This window comes from Astatotilapia calliptera, chromosome 4 (assembly GCF_964374335.1).
Source record: "Astatotilapia calliptera chromosome 4, fAstCal68.1, whole genome shotgun sequence".
In the NCBI taxonomy this organism is placed as follows: Eukaryota; Metazoa; Chordata; class Actinopteri; order Cichliformes; family Cichlidae; genus Astatotilapia; species Astatotilapia calliptera.
Window position 1 is genome coordinate 35959635 of NC_137425.1, and position 15778 is coordinate 35975412.

At 41.8% G+C, this 15778-nt stretch overlaps 1 protein-coding gene across 2 annotated transcripts in view; it reads right to left on the minus strand.

Annotated features, from left to right (window-relative positions):
• LOC113021483 (junction plakoglobin a-like) overlaps positions 1-15778 on the minus strand; it is a 122712-nt gene that overhangs the window by 61511 nt on the left and 45423 nt on the right. The gene's annotated exons all lie outside the window — the stretch shown is intronic.

Genomic DNA, 15778 nt, shown 5'->3' on the forward strand with positions numbered 1-15778 from the left:
AGTGGTATTACTTTCGCAATTTTCATTTTTTTTGGAAAACAACCGGACTGAAATGATAAATTACAGATATATGTTAAGGGACTAGCAATATTCAGAATAACCTGTTTAACTACAGACATATTTATGTCATGATAATCCATTGAAGACTTACTTTTACATTTTAATGTGATATTTATTACTTCTTGCTCATTTGTAGCTGAGAGGAACAGTGAAAAGGGATTTGATTTTATATTACTGATATTTTCATTTTTATGACACGGGATGTCCGCTGCTAGTTCAGGGCCAACATTTATGAAGAATTTATTGAACCCATCGACAATATTACTCATGTTGTGATTTTCACCATTTGCATCAGTAAAATATTCAGGATATGATGTTCCAGAAGATCCTTGTTTAATTAAGTTGTTTAACACATCCCAAGTTCCTTTTATATTGTTTTTATTTTCATATAATCTTCTTCTATAATAAAGTTGTTTGCTCGTTCTTATAATATCAGTCAATTTATTTCTATATGCTTTATTTTATTTCAACATTTTCAGCAATCACTCACAATCCTGGCACTGCCACGGTATCTGTCGTCTGCATTTACCACATGTGTACCTGTAGCAGTGAACACATCGCACAGTGGCCTGATTTTTTTTGCATCTGTGTTTGACCTGACACGTGGCCCTTTTTCCAGGGCTCGGTGTGGAGGGTTGTGTCCGAAGCAACTGATCTTTTCTTGCCTTCTTCGCAGCTACATGAGAGCGAGCCAACTCCCTTGCAAGCTCCACCAGGAAGTCCACCCGTCTTTCCTTCGTCCCGGTGCATGCTTGATACAGCACATGTGCATTCAGTGCTGCCATGTCAATCATGTTATAAAACACGGCGACTGGCCAGCGCCGTGTTCCTTTGCGGACAGTGTACTCCCGAACCATCTGGTCCATCACATCCACGCCACACTTTGTTTTGTTGTAAAGGGTGACAGTGTTTGGCTTCCTTTTGGTGGTGTTATCAGTCTGAACCACGCTGTGCATGCTGCTAAGAATATAGACTGTCTTCTTCCGTTTGGCCGCATACGCCGTCAGCGTGGCAGCAGAGGTTGAAAACACCTAAGAAATAAGATAAATTGTTATTTCCATAGCCCTTTTACACACAATGAAACACATAAACATAGAACCACAAAAGACCTGCAACATACCTGAGTGGTGAATTCATTGCGATCTGTCTGTCTAGTGGATTGAGGAATTTCCCTGCAAATCTTGTTGACTGTGCCGAGGATGGTGGTTTTCCGTCCAAGAAGTTTTTGCGCAAGTGAAAGCGATGTGAAGAAATTGTCCGTGGTAACATTTCTGCCCTTGTCTAGGAATGGTTCCATCAGCCTCATTACTACATTTTCAGAAAGTCTCTCCCCAGTGGGACGATTGGGGTCCTTGCCAAGATATGGGAAGACATTGCAAATGTACTTGGATTTTAGGTCGCAGGCCACCCAAAACTTGATCCCAAACTTGTCCGGTTTACTTGCAATATACTGCAGGAAACAGCACCGAGTCTTTGATGGGAAAAGCTGTTCATCAACGGTGATATGTAGACCAGGGTTGTAGCACGTGATGCAGTTGGTGACAAATGATCCCCACACACTGGAAATTGCAGCGAACTTATCAGTCTTTGCTCGATCACTGCGGGTGGACTTGTCATCAAAGCGTAGGTGTTGCATGATGTCTTGGAAGCGGTTTCGTGCCATAGTTCCAATTATCTGTGGGTTTCCCAGGTTTGCTGACCAGCAGTCATTTACCGATGGAACCCTGTAAACCCCCCGCAAGATGACAATTGCAATAAATGCCATTAGTTCAGGGAGGTCCATGAACCAATGAACATGCTCCGTTTGCTGTGCATGTTGAATAGTCCATTCTTGAATGCTATGAAGCATGTCAAGAGTGATGAAACACAGGAAGCTCTGAAGGCGACTCGAGATACTTCTCCTGGCCTTAGCCGTTGGCTCTCCATCTGCAGCGTACGCTTCTATTGGGGTGAAAGGGAGACGGGTCCCCACATGTTCTTCACGCCACACTGTGCCATCTTTCGCTGTCTCAGTCCCCAAACAAGCTCTCTTTTTCGGTGGAGAAGCAGTCTCCTCATCTGCAGTGTGAACAAATTCAAATTGTGAGCAATGGGAAGGTCAAACAAACTTACTAACTACATCCACTTACTTGTTTGAAATGAAAAAGGAAATAACATGAAATGAAACTAACCGGAAGACTGATCAGACAGCTCTGAGTCCGAATCCGGCTGAACTTCTAGGTCTTCTCCATCCGAGTCACAAGGGTCGACTTCCGTCAGGATCATTTCCAACGCCTGCTGAGTAGTGAGTCTTCTCTGCATTTTCTTTCCTTGGAGAGGAGGTCCGTACACCACAGAATTCTTCAGGGCAATGAAGGGTTAGGCTAAGTGCAGTGAGATTGTGTCATATATATACCCAGTACAAAAAACACCCAGTGCTCTGATCGGTGCACAATCATAGAGATGATTGTGCACCAATCATAGAGCACTGGGTGTGCCCCGTCACAGTACCCCGCTTAGCGGGGCACACCCAGTGCCCAGCGGGGCACACCGAAAAAGAGAGCTTGTTTGGGGACTGAGACAGCGAAAGATGGCACAGTGTGGCGTGAAGAACATGTGCACTACTGTATAGCTCTGTGTAAATAATCATTCTGTACATACGATAATTTTTAACCCTACAACTGTTTACAACTTGCATAGTTCCCATTTCTGTATAGCTGTATATCTCAGATTCTGTAAAGTTATTTATTTCATATTCTGTAGTTTTTCATATTTATATCCTGTTCATAGCCTGTACATAGCTTGTACTCACTACAGCCTGTACATACTTATAGTTATAGAATATTCACAACATACTTCATACAGTGTACATTATAACATACCATAATAGACCCATTTCTGTAATATACTTACATATCTATATTATTGTTAATATATATTTGTAATATATCTATATCTAATGGTAGATATAGCTAATGGATGCAAACTGCATTTCGTTGCCTTGTACCTGTGACATGTGCAATGACAATAAAGTTGAATTCTAACTAACATTCATATTCTGATGGATGCATCAGAGAGCAACTTGGGGGTTAGTATCTTGCCCAAGGATACTTGACATGCAACCTGCGGGAGCCAGGAATCAAACCACTAACCTTCCGATCAAAAAGATGACCTGCTCTACCTCCCGAGCCACACTATAGCTGTTACACCATGGCTTCATAGTAAAAGAGTCCATGTGCTGAACCTAACAACCTGCAATCCAGACCTTTCACCATCTATAAACATTTGGAATGAATTAAAATAATAAAACAAGGGGATGGCATTCCTCTCCTAAAAGTCTGTTAATAAAGAAGAAGAAAGAAGGCATACTAAAGAGTGTTAACGAAGCCTCTGAAGGTCTCTATTGTCCTCTGTATAAAATATGGGTTCATGAGCTTTGGAGTTCATCTGAGTGTATTAGCATATCTATCTTACACTGCATCCCAATCTTATTTCTGGATTTGTGACTCTATAATCAAACAAGAAAAATGCCACAAAAAATTTATCAAATTGTTATATTTATAAATATAAGGTGGAAAATGTGACTGTATGACCCACTCTAACATAATAATTTTTACCAAAATGTCTAAGATTTTTTTAGGACTGAGTTCAATAACCTTAGTAGGAAATTACAGATTTCCAGGCCTTTATATGTTTAGGACCTTCCTGTAGTTTAATTAATTAATTTGTGTCATCTGCCTGAATCGATAAATAACGCTGGGTGTCATCTGCATAGCACTGAAAATGTACGGAGTGTTTCTAATGATAATGTCTTAGGAAAGCATACAGTGGGGCAAAAAAGTATTTAGTCAGCCACCGATTGTGCAAGTTCCCCCACCTAAAATGATGACAGAGGTCAGTAATATGCACCAGAGATACACTTCAACTGTGAGAGACAGAATGTGAAAAAAAAATCCATGAATCCACATGGTAGGATTTGTAAAGAATTTATACGTAAATCAGGGTGGAAAATAAGTATTTGGTCACCTCAAACAAGGAAAATCTCTGGCTCTCACAGACCTGTAACGTCTTCTGTAAGAAGCTTTTCTGTCCCCCACTCGTTACCTGTATGAATGGCACCTGTTTGAACTCATCATCTGTATAAAAGACACCTGTCCACAGCCTCAAACAGTCAGACTCCAAACTCCGCCATGGCCAAGACCAAAGAGCTTTCGAAGGACACCAGGAAAAGTATTGTAGACCTGCACCAGACTGGGAAGAGTGAATCTACAATAGGCAAGCAGCTTGGTGTGAAAAAATCAACTGTGGGAGCAATCATCAGAAAATGGAAGACATACAAGACCACTGATAATCTCCCCCGATCTGGGGCTCCACGCAAGATCTCATGGGGTCAAAATGATCATGAGAACGGTGAGCAAAGATCCCAGAACCACACGGGGGGACCTGGTGAATGACCTGCAGAGAGCTGGGACCAAAGTAACAAAGGTCACCATCAGTAACACACTACAACGGCAGGGAATCAAATCCCGCAGTGCCAGACGTGTTCCGCTGCTGAAGCCAGTGCATGTCCAGGCCCGTCTGAAGTTTGCCAGAGAGCACATGGATGATACAGCAGAGGATTGGGAGAATGTCATGTGGTCAGATGAAACCAAAGTAGAACTTTTTGGTATAAATTCAACTCGTCGTGTTTGGAGGAAGAAGAATACTGAGTTGCATCCCAAGAACACCATACCTACTGTGAAGCATGGGGGTGGAAACATCATGCTATGGGGCTGTTTTTCTGCCAAGGGGACAGGACGACTGATCCGTGTTAAGGACAGAATGAATGGGGCCATGTATCGTGAGATTTTGAGCCAAAACCTCCTTCCATCAGTGAGAACTTTGAAGATGAAACGAGGCTGGGTCTTCCAACATGACAATGATCCAAAACACACCGCCCGGGCAACAAAGGAGTGGCTCCGTAAGAAGCATTTGAAAGTCCTGGAGTGGCCTAGCCAGTCTCCAGACCTCAACCCCATAGAAAATCTGTGGCGGGAGTTGAAAGTCCGTGTTGCTCGGCGACAGCCCCAAAACATCACTGCTCTCGAGAAGATCTGCATGGAGGAATGGGCCAAAATACCAGCTACTGTGTGTGCAAACCTGGTAAAGACCTATAGTAAACGTTTGACCTCTGTTATTGCCAACAAAGGTTATGTTACAAAGTATTGAGTTATATTTTTGTTATTGACCAAATACTTATTTTCCACCCTGATTTACCAATAAATTCTTTACAAATCCTACCATGTGGATTCATGGATTTTTTTTTCACATTCTGTCTCTCACAGTTGAAGTGTACCTCTGGTGCAAATTACTGACCTCTGTCATCATTTTAAGTGGGGGAACTTGCACAATCGGTGGCTGACTAAATACTTTTTTGCCCCACTGTATACAATGTACAAAGTACTTTCATTTACATGCACCAACAGGAATATTTTAGATGAATATGATCCAAACCACTGCAGTGCAGTTCTGTTGATGCCCATGGTGTAATCTGATCTATGTGGTCAAATTTTTCACTCACTGGTATTGAATACTGTTTAACAGAACAAGCACAGAGATGAGTGCACTGTCAGAGGCCATAAGAGTCAATAAAGTAAAGTCAATTCAATTAAAGTCAATTCAGAAAGATCAATCAGAGAGAAATAATTTAAGTAAATATCAGCAGCTATTAGAGTTGTTGTACTTAATCTGTGGCACAGATGTAAAAACAAAACAAAAACAAAACTCTAATAGTTACAATTTTTTCTGTCAAGAAATTCACAAAGTCATGTTAAAGGAATACTTAACAGAGCTCTGACTCTTTTGCAGCCTGGTGGTACTGTTGAGAAGAAACCCGGGGTTGTTCCTGTTTTCCTCAATCAGTGACAAGTAATAAAATGCTCCTGCTTTATGGACAGCCTTTGGTTAATAGGGTAACAAAGTATTTTCCAAGTCAAATGAAGACCCTCTAAATAAGAAGCTATTTCCTCTCCAGGTCACGTGTCATGTACTTTAAGATGTGCATTTGAGAATTATACTATGAGGTCAAGTACTTGACTGAAGTGATTCGAGGATTTATTTTTCAGAGGAGCTACATAATAATTCAACACTATTAACAGGATAATCAGCTGTGGGAGTAGAGTTTAGCTCCAGTTAAGATGTATAAAGGTGTCAAAGGTGAGAATTCTGACAGTCAGTGTGACTGGTATTGATTCATTTAAACTAACATTTTGTGTAAGGCAGAATAATATGTTGATTGAGCCTAATATAATTTACAAACAGGGACTTAGAGAACAAGCCAATGTGTAAAAATCCACATTTAATTTAACCTTAGTGTATGCCACTGATATTGGCAACATTGTCTAGAAACCTTTGAATCTAAAACTGTACTTGGGAATTAATTTCCCTTGTCATGTAACTTGTTTTCTCCTGGCTTACATTTGTTTCTTGTTTTTAACAAATAGTTATGCAATTAGTGTATCTTTGCCAGTTATAGAAAAGTAGTTTTCCCTACTTTTGCTAGTTTTTAAACAGTCATATTCGATATAGTAGGATTTGTCGTGGTGGCAATCCCGAAAAAAGCTTCTCACATTGTTAATCTTATAAAAAGAAAAGCCAATTTGTGATCTTTTTGAATCTTAACCATATTATTCTGTGTTTAAAAACTGATCAAAATAAAAATAGCAAAACTGACAGTAAAAAAAGAAAATGATGGTCCAACACACAAACACACAAATCAGCTCAATTGTGCCTCCACCACCTGACTTACTGTGCACAGGTTAGAAAGAAAATATGTGATTAAGGATGCAGATCCCACTAAAGTAGTCAGCTATTCTGCGCAGAGATTACTGTGTACAGCCTGCACTTTTTCAACTGTCAAACAAACACTTGTTGCTGTTCCACTGCTCACCATCCGGATGATTTAAGAACTGAACCCCTAAAATGCAATTTGATACCTTCATTTCCAGAAGTTCATGCAGTCATTAGGATTATAAGTACGCATGCGTTTATTTAAACTCTTTACGGCAGAATAAATGCTGCGATTAACTAAGTAGAATAGAAGCATCTGCTGCTGAAGCTGGAGACCAATTTTTAAAATGCCCTAAATGGGTGGTAGATGATATTAATTATGGAGCCTCAGGTTGCATCATCATTAAAGGTACTTTGTAGTCAAGGAAAAGGAATAATTGCTAGATAGATTACTTAATAATCATAAAACAGATGACACAGCCATCTCAGCTTTGGAAGGTAATACGCAAGAAATCCTTAGTATATGCAACACTGTAATGGTTTTGAAAGTTGTACCCAACAAATTAACTCACTAACTCCATAGAAACCTTAATCATTTCCCTGCAACATGAGTACTTAAACACAATTCATACTTACTTAATACTTACTTACTCAACACTTTGTTACATTTGAGAACATTTTCCTGATGAGCTAGTCATCTTAATCAACACACATATATATATATAGGTTATTGGCACAGTGCATGGTAGCATAGTGTTCTGCCTACCTAGTAATCAGTCACTACTTTGAAAATTACAACTTTATGAGCATACATGGACTGGGAACCCATCCCAGCTACCATAGGGCAGAGGCAGGATACATCCTGTCTGTTGCAGTGCAAACACAGAGAGACAGACAACCATTTGCACTTACATTCACACCTATGAGCAATTTAGAATTACCAAATAACCTAGCCCTCCTAACTGCATGTCTTTGGACTGTGACCTGGAGAGACAGACTTGGGAATAGCATGCACACGACACACAGAACTCCCCCAGCCAAATAGTGGAGTCAAACTCAGAATAAGCTTTAAGAACAACCCGATAATAATGAATTACAGTAGTTCAGCCTAGTAATAAAGTAATAAAAACATTAACTAGTTTGTCAGCATCACTCTGAGACATGATATTTTTAATTTTAGATATACTGTGTAATTGCAAGAAAGCAGTCCCACATATTTGTTTAATATCCAAACTGAAGGATATTTCCTGGTCAAAAATTATTCCAAGATTCTTTACAGCGTTACTGCAAGCAATGCCATTCATTGTAAGTACCTCAAGCAGGTTAAGGCAGGGGCAGCCATCTGCCGTGACCGGTTGGGAGGATGACAGGATAAAGACACGCTGTGGAAGCGAGCCAAAGATGAATAAGAACTAATAATTTACACACACAGTGAGTGAAAAGGAATGACTGAAGAAGAAACACCCAGTGCATCATGGGAATCCCCTAGCAGCCTACACCTATTGCAGCATAACTAAGGGAGGATTCAGGGTCACCAGCCCTAACTATATGCTTTAGCAAAGAGGAAAGTTTGAAGCCTAATCTTAAAATGTTTTTTAAGATTAGGAACCAGCTTCTGTGGAACCAGCTTCCAGTGTCTCCTGAATCCAAACTGGAAGATGGTTCCACAGAAGAGGGGCCTGAAAACTGAAGGCTCTGCCTCCCATTCTACTTTTAAATACTCTAGGAACAACAAGTAGGCCTGCAGAGCGAGAGCGAAGTGCTCTAATAGGGTGATATGGTACTACAAGGTCATTAAGATAAGATGGGGCCTGATTATTTAAGACCTTGTATGTGAGGACCAACCCATCAATAGTCAGCGATCATGCTCCTGTATCTTTAAAACTAATACACAAGAATAATACTACACCAAGTAAAAACTGGAGATTTAATTGATTGATTGATTGATTGATTGATTGATTGATTGATTGATTGATTGATTGATCATACTTTATTCATCCCGAGGGAAATTGGGTTAAGGCTGCCAGCCGTGCCAGTGCCATCTTACCCTTCCGACCATAGATACATTACACAAACATCACATGGGGAAGACAGGTAAGAGGTATAACAATGGAAAATACACAACATGAGGAAAGAAGAGGAGAAAAAAGAACTCCCCCCAGACTGAGCTCCGACAGGGAGATCAGTTTGAGAACAGAAAAAAACACCTCAGCGCATACAAAAAGCACATGACTATCAATACACCATACAAGACAACCCATATGGAAAAGATATATATAAATCTTATAAAGTTTTTATCTGTCTTGTATGAAACTTGTATGAAAAGCATACAAGAGTGAAAACACATATAAGATCCCTTGAAAAATTATATAATGAAACTAGAATTAAATGAGATAATTGATAAAAGAACAAAATTCTTAGTACAAAGACTACGCCTACAAAATTATGAACATGGTAATAAATCCGGTCAATTTCTAGCAAACCAGCTAAAAATAAATAAAGAAAAAACAACTATATGTGCTGTTCAAGATTCATCTGGGAACACAATATATGACTAGAAAAAATAATTTTCAGGGATTTCTATAAAACGTTGTATTCACCACAAATAAACCCATCTAAAAAGGAAATTGATCAGTTTTTGGACAACATAACTCTTCCAAAATTATTGGACACTCAAGCAATGGCACTGGATTCACCACTGACACCAGGTGAACTCCAGGAAGCCCTGATAAGTATGCCCAATAATAAGGCTCCAGGTCCAGACGGCTTTCCTGCAGAATTCTACAAAGAATTCTGGTCGATTCTAGCACCAGTTTTCTACAGAACGTTGTTGGAAATTAAAGAAAAGGGCAGACTTCCATCAAATATGAGTTCCGCAAACATTAATCTCCTGCTAAAACCAGGCAAAGACCCTGTATATCCCTCAAGCTATCGTCCAATATCCCTTATAAACGTAGACCTTAAAATAATCTGCAAAGCTCTCTCAAAGAGACTGGAGAAAATAACCCCCCTCTTAATTCATCCTGACCAAACTGGTTTCATAAAAGGTAGGCACTCATCAACAAATACACGTAGATTACTTAATTTAATAGACTACTCATACAGTAAAAACCTAGAAACTACAATATTCTCTTTAGACGCAGAAAAAGCATTCGACAGAGTTAACTGGAAATTTCTATTTGCAACTTTACACAAATTTGGTTTTGGATCCTCTTTCATAAACTGGTTAAAAATATTATATAATTCCCCAACAGCTTGTGTCAGAACAAATGACCAAACATCCTCCAGCTTCTGCCTCCTGAGGGGCACCAGGCAGGGATGCCCACTCTCCCCTTCACTGTTTGCAATTTTTATTGAACCACTAGCAGCAGCAATTAGACAGAATTCAGTAATTAAGGGCATAAAATGCAAGAACGTGGAACATAAAATCAGCCTTTATGCGGATGATGTGTTTCTCTTTCTCCAAAATTCACAAGCCAATATCTCTGGGGTGATTGCATTGATAAACTCTTTTGCAAGAATATCAGATTACTCAATTAACTGGTCAAAATCTACAGTCCTACCGATTAATTGCTCCTTCCATAATTCCTCTTCTACACCACTGCAATCGGGAAATATAAAATATTTAGGTATTAATGTTTCTCCCAAGCTTGCAGATCTAACTAAATTAAACCATATCCCACTTTTAAAGAAGGTGTAGAAGATGATCTGGCTAGATGGAAATGTCTACCCATATCACTCATGGGAAGGGTTGCCGCTATAAAAATGATGGTCTTACCAAAAATAAATTATTTATTCTCAATGATCCCAACTAAACCGCCACAAGATTGGTTCAGATCTCTAGATTCATGTATGTCCAAATTCCTTTGGAAAAATAAACCCCCACGTATAAGCTTAAAAACACTACAAAAGACCAAGGATAAAGGAGGACTAGAACTGCCTAACTTTCAGCACTACTTCTTAGCCAACAGGCTTCAGTTTATCTCAGGATGGCTAAAACACACCCTCTTAGATGAACCTTGGCTAGATGTAGAACAAGCACTTTGCAATAATCTAGAGATCTCAGACCTACCATTTATCAGCTCAAACATCCAACGACATGAATGCTTTAAAAGCATCAACATCAGCTCTTCTCTGACAGCATGGTGGGAGTTTCTAAAATTGACGGCGTCTTCATTAATCCCATGCAAACGTACACCTATCTGGAACAACCCTGACATATTACAAAACAATAATATGATAAACTTTCCAGATTGGAGTGATAAAGGAATCAAATATTTAGAACATATACTAGAAGGAACAGAATTTATTTCATTTGACGGACTAGTTACACAATATGGGATCAACAAGAAAAGATTTTTAGAATATCAACAAATTAAATCCATAGTAAAAAAGAAATTTAAACCGGGTCAAGTTGAACTACAAACACCACCAAGTGTGGGTCAATTTCTTACTCTTAAACCCCCCAAATTACTATCCAAAATATACAGAATGCTTTCTAAAACAGATGAATCAATATCACTTCCTATTGCAAAATGGGAAGCGGATTTATCAGTTAACTTAGACCTAAACTTCTGGTCTCAGATTTGCTTAAAAACCTTTCATCTAATTAGAAATCCCAGTCTTCAATTAATTCAATACAAAATATTACATAGAGTGCACTATACAGGTCATCGGATGTTCAAGATGGGCTTTAGGTCTACCAACAACTGCTCACACTGCCAAACCAATTCACCGGACAATTATATCCACGCTCTTTGGTTCTGTCCACCAGTTCAGAAGTTTTGGCGCGAGATATGGTAAATGGTAAATGGCCTGCATTTGTATAGCGCTTTTCTAGTCCCTAAGGACCCCAAAGTGCTTCACACTACATTCAGTCATTCACCCATTCACACACACATTCACACACTGGTGATGGCAGCTACATTGTAGCCACAGCTGCCCTGGGGCGCACTGACAGATATGTCAAGATATGTGAAGACTTATCAAAGTGTCTGAAATGTAACATTCCAACTTCCCCCTTAGTGTGTTTGTTGGGCAGCTTAGATAATGTCACTACAGAAAAGAATATCGCCCACATGGTTTTCACTGCCCTATGCATAGCCAAGAAAACAGTCCTCATGAACTGGAAAAATAAAAACAATCTTAATTCTAACCAATATAGAAATTATCTATTAGATGACATTAGTCTTGATACAGCCTCTGCCACCACATCAGATCATCCATCACCTAGTGGGGGTGGGGGGTCATAGTTTGGTCCCACCTTTGCTGTTGTGATTGGTGTGGGGGTAGGGACAGGCTTGGGGCGTTGTGGGGTTCCCCGGAGGCATCTTCCTTGGAGGACTCAACCCGGGGTAGCGGTCATGGCCTGTTAAGGGCTCTGTTGGCTCTTAGGTGACGGTTTCCCCGTGGCTGCGTGCAGCGGGGCTAGGGGAGGGTCTGTGCTGATGGACGTGGGTTACTGACCTGGTAGCCTTGCTGCCCCTGGGTGGATCGGGGGGGGGGGGGGGGGGGGGCGTGGGGTTCTGGGGGTGCACCGTCTCTGGGCTGGGGCCCTGGCTGAGCCTTGGGGGCTTGGGTCTTGGTTGGTGTGTCGCCGGGGTCGTGGGCAGGTGGGTGTATGGAGGCCCAGCCCTGGCGCAGGGTGCCGCCAGTGCATCGAGCCACCTGGGGGGCTCTTCAACTGGTGGGGGAGGCTGTTACATCTTGCAGGAGGTCTCCTCTCTCCAGGAACTCACTCTGCAGGTGGGGGAGATATAAGAGAGGTGGAGAAAGAACTCAGCCTGGGTGTCTATTGTCTTGTGTTGTCTGGGAGATGAGTGGATGACGGGGTGGGTGCAGTTTTCTCTGTGGTGGGGTCTGGTGGGCTGTCCCGGAATCTGTGGGGCCCGGTGGGGCTGCTGAACTGGGCCCCGGTCTGGATGGGCCTGGGCCCCCTTTCCCTGGTGGGTTGCAGGATATGGGGGTGCCTACTGGGGTCAGCGGGGGAGCTGGCCCCAGGGAGGGGCCACTTGCCCCTGCCTTCCTTCCCTCCCCATTACATTGAGGGCTATCAGGAGGGGCTATGTGCTTACCTGCTGCTCTCTGGCAGGTAGCTCCATGCCCTCCTGGGTTTTAAATGCACCTTAGAACACACATGCATCAACACTACAATGAGCGGGTGGAGGGAGGTTTGGAGTCTTCACACACCCCCATTCTCTGTTGCCTGTTGGGGTGGGGGGCTGGGAGGAGGAGTTGGCCGTCCGACTGCGGTCTGGAATGTGGGGCCTCCCTGCTGCTGTGGAGTCGGGGCGGTCTGCCTCTCCCCACTGCAGGGAAAAGGGTAACACCACCTGGGTCTGGGTGCAGTTCCCCCCTCCATGGGCAAGGGTACCTAGACCCGGTTCGTAGAGTACGCTTGGGGAGTGTGATCGTGTGTACAGCGTCTCTTTATGTCTGTCTCCACGTTGGTTGAGTGTGGAGTAAGTGCATATGAGAGCATGAGGGTGGGAATGGATGTTTGTGTCTGTGTGTGCCTGTATGTCTGTGTCTGTATGTCAGGTCGAGTATCAGACGCCACCTCTTTAGGGACATCTCAGGCCCTCCAAGGTATGGAGGCCTATCCACCCCCACCACTCCCCCTGCCGGTGGCAGACACCCACCCTGCATTGGTGGTTCTTTGTGTCTGGGGATGGGCGTCCAGGTACCCACCGGCTCACTCCTGGTGGCTGCTTGTCGGGGCCTGGAGCCTGGGGTTCACTTGGGCCAATTCGGGGGTGGGGTGCCCTCGGCCTCTCGGCCTGGGGCTCGGTCACTCTGGCACAGTTGGCTGCCGGCGGAGCTCACGGGCGCGTCACTGCAACCCCCCCCCGGCTTCTGCTCCCTGGCTGCTGGGTGAGCTCTCATCTGGGACTCTCCTCAGCTCTTTCTGGGACAGTGGCGCAGCTGCCCCTCTGTTGGTCTTCCTTGGTCTCTTGTGTTCTGGGGGCCTCTGGATGTCTGGAGTCTTGATCTCCTCCATACCTGCTTCATGCCCTGGAGGACGGGGCTGTGGCCCCCCCACACCCTCTAGCAGATCATTACATGAAGGAACCTTTTAAAAACAAGCGCGTCCATGCTCACAGGTGTACACACGGGTGATCACACCCACAAACTACACCCTTTTTGGCTCCTACCTCAAAGCACACTGTGTTCTGTCGATCTTACGTGCTGCACAATAATGTTTAATATTTAGTATTGACTGTTATATTCACATAGATCATCGCAATGATGTTGTTTATTGTATTGCTCTCTTTTTTTGCTTGTTTTCTCTTTTTCTTTCTCAACAGGTGATCCAGGTGATTGATAGATGTATTTTTTGTCTGTTTGTTTTGTTGGTTTTTGTTTTTTGCCCTTTATCATTGTTTTTTCTTCCCCTCGTTCTTTCTACCCTTTCTTTTCTGCAGTCAAGTCTGTCCCATGTTTAGCTGGTGAAAATAAAATAAAATAGACAATAAAAGAAAAGGTGAATCAATTGGACCAATACGGCAAGGCTGGGATGGTCCGTTTGGTAAAGTAAATCTGTTGGGCATCTTTCTTCGCCTTTTGGCAATAATTCTGATGGCAAAAGAACCAAACGGGACAGGCGAAGAAAAACAAACAAACAAACCCCCCCCCCCCCCCCCCCCCCAACAAAATATCATCATTACCTTTCCCTTAAAGAGATATTTTGAACTTCTAGTGTTCTCCTTTATAAATGCTAACATTTTTGAAAAAGCAATGTAGAATTGAAAATCCTGTGTTATAACTGTGTTCCACTTTTAACACAAATACTTTGTCAGCTTCACACACAGAAGCACAGAGAACATGCTAGTGAGGTCAGTCAGCAAGTTGGCCCAAGGAAAGAATACTTGTGCATGATATACATTTACGTAGACTTAAGTAATAGAAGTTTGTCAAAAAGTTAATCTCTTTTGATTAGGCAGACCATTCCAAAGGTTAGGTGCCATAAAGCAGTAAAGACACCCGTCTGATCTAGTGAGCCGGTTGTTGTCCAAGGATATCAAGTTTTGTGTAAATTCAAATGAATGATTTACATCTGTTAACAGGTATCTGCAAGAATTCAGCTGGGATGAAACAAAGACATATACATTATTGTAAAACAATAATTTCATCCTTGAATTACAGAAACAGGAGGATGTGAGCTTTTGAATCATGAGATGTAGTTAGTGAGTCTCCTGAATCCCAAATGACTGTATGTTGGTGGAGGTGTGTTTGAAACATGCAGAGGGCAGGATGGGCTGGTTTACATGTGCCATGAACATGCCATGTTCAGTGTTCAAGAAAAGGAAAGGGGGAAAAACACTCAATTGAATTAGTGTGATTTTAAAACCCAAATGAAAGCACACCAAATGACTTTAACAACAAAGATTTGGGTGGCATGCTGAAAGAAAGCAGAGATGAACTAGTGTATAAGTTCAATTACCTGTAGTGTTATTTTAAACATTTTCTAGATTATGTGAAAAGTGGTCAAAGGAAACAGGCAGTGCTCCTGAATGAAGCGACAGAGGAGAACCACAATCCAAAGTAACTGCAAGTATTTATTTCTGATTTTCAAGGAATTTGCTGGGGCTGCAAAGTAGCCTAAAACGAATTAAATTATTAGATATGTACTTTAAACTTTCATGCATGCAGTGGAGAAATAAAAGTACATTTACAACCTGCAGCTAAGTTTTCTATTTAGCTAGCTTGTGTCTACATTTGACATTTTACTTCACATGTCATATGTGAATAGAATTTTCAAAGCACCACAATGTCAAACTGAGCTTGAAATGGCCAGCTGTCTACAAACAGCACAGGTGTGATGATGTGTGAATTTTTAAAAAATGTAGCAGACTTTTATTTCTTCCCCTGACTGTCAGATGACTGAAGCAGAGCAAAACAGAGCGAAATGAAGATAAAACACAAAGTTTCTTAATACTTACCATGATGCATTATCTTGCACCATGAAGAT